Source organism: Limulus polyphemus, unplaced genomic scaffold (genome assembly GCF_000517525.1).
Source record: "Limulus polyphemus unplaced genomic scaffold, Limulus_polyphemus-2.1.2 Scaffold578, whole genome shotgun sequence".
Taxonomy (NCBI): domain Eukaryota; kingdom Metazoa; phylum Arthropoda; class Merostomata; order Xiphosura; family Limulidae; genus Limulus; species Limulus polyphemus.
In genome coordinates, this window is record NW_013666188.1 from 196,249 (window position 1) to 198,531 (window position 2,283).

Genomic DNA, 2,283 nt, shown 5'->3' on the forward strand with positions numbered 1-2,283 from the left:
TTCACAACGTGACGGAACATCAGAGGTAATGAGTAATTGAACTGCAGTCAGAGAGAATATTGTTAAGCACGTTGAGAATTATAGCGTTTGTTACAGAGCGACTGTTGAAATTAAGTGTATCGTAAAGTTGTATTCGGAAAGAATAAACAGCTAGTCATCACCACCCACCGCCAACTCTTGGGCTACTCTTTTACCAACGAATAGTAGGATTGACCATCACATATAACGCCCCCACGGCTGAAAGGGCGATCATGTTTGGTGTGACGGGGATTCGAACCCGCGACCCTCAGATTGCGAGTCGAGTGCATTAACCACCTGGCCATGCCGGGCCATTGTTATTATATATACATGTACGAGTGCTATATGTTAATTCTTGCCTGTGTTATTATATAGGGATGATGCAAATAACATCCCTACATTTACTTCCATTTTGAATTTTTTTTTCTTTAATTCTTAGCTATGTTCTATTCTTGTGTGCCAGAAATACCAAGCGCGCGCGCATCTCAGATTCGATTTTATTGTTCTAATTATAAGTCCAAAGTAGCGCATCGTCTGTTTTATATGTGTACAATATAATATCTATAAAAGCATTTGAAACTATGTCACCTTAATAAAATTGGCTGACACCATTGTTCTGGTTTTTGAGCTATAATGCAGTAAAAAGAAGAACAAGAAATTCAGAGTTTTTGTTATGATGTTTACAGACATTCCCAGAACTTTTGACTCAGTCATTACATATATATTGTTATAAAAGGAAATACTGTGGAGTATTGTAAGGTTCTGATGACCTATTGATAATATATTTAAAATACCATTTCGATTAACAATCCGGGCCATCACTGCATAAGCAATGCTAGCCTGTTTGCACATATTCTACGTATGGCTCATTCCTACTATAACTACCACCGTACTTATGATATACACATATATATATATATATTGTTACGTCTCTGGTCGTTAATTAATTTTCCGTAAAAATTCTTTCCGAAGAAACTTTAGCGATACAAGTCCTTTCTTAAATGAAACTGGTTTATTCTTTGTGAATACAACTTTGAAATTCACTTAATTTCCACGGTCACGCTATACCTTAAACAAACGCTACAATTCACAACGAACGATATACACGCTCGACCCAACAATACGTCTCTATATCTGTCTGCAGTTCAATTACATTACGTTGTTAATAAACAAGAAAATTAAATGTTTGTTGAAAATTTAATAAAAATGTATTTAATTATAAAACTTTAATATCCGATGTGACAACATAATTTTAATTCGGAATTTCCTAAATATTTGTTATATATTACCTTATAAACTTTCATTGACGAATAAACACAAAGGCTCTCTAGAACTATCCTGTTCCTTTGGGAGTGCTCTAGCATTTGCTAGATTGGGGGTTGCCTGGTATATATAAGATGGTCACGGCGTGACGTGACAGTGTGTGTCGGTAGTGAGTAATTGAACTGCAGTCAGAAAGTATTGTTGAAGTTAAAGTTCGTTGTTATAGCGTTTGTTATAGAGCGACTGTTGAAAATAAGTGTATCGGTAAAGTTATATTCAGAAAGAATAAACCAGTTTTATTAAGAAAGGACTTGTATCGCTAAAGTTTCGTGTGAACGAAGTTACGGAAAATCAACTAATGAACGGAAACGTAACAAATTGGTGTCAGAAGTGGGATAAAAAAAATGGAAACGAGATGCGGCAAATCAAACTACAGCATAGCAGACTTGATGGCAGCAATACAAGAACAGCAAAAGAAACAAGAAGAACGAGAAAATAAACAAGAAGAAAGAGAAGAGAAATTACAACAGTTGTTAGAGGAAAAAGAAAAGAAACAAGAAGAACGAGAAATTAAACAACTCCTCCAACCACTGCTGTAGTCTCTCTTGTTTATTTTGCTGTTCGAGCTGCCACTGTTGCAGGTTTTCTTGCCACTGCTGTTGCCTCTCTTCTTGTTTCTTTTCTTTTTCCTCCAACAACTGCTGTAATCTCTCAAAGAAAAGAAACAATAAGGACGAGAAAAGAGACAAGAAGAGAGACTACAGCAGTGGTTGGAGGAGAAAGAAAATAAACAAGAAGAGAGACTATAGCAGTGGTTAGAGGAGAAAGAAAATGAACAAGAAGAGAGACTACAGCAGTGGATGGAGGAAAAAGAAAATAAACATGTAGAAAGTATCCAACAATTGAGAGAAAGCCAGAGTACACAAATGGAGAACATTAGTAAATTTCAAAGCGAATTAAATATATTAAAGGATGATTTATTGTCTTTTACACAAGGAGGAG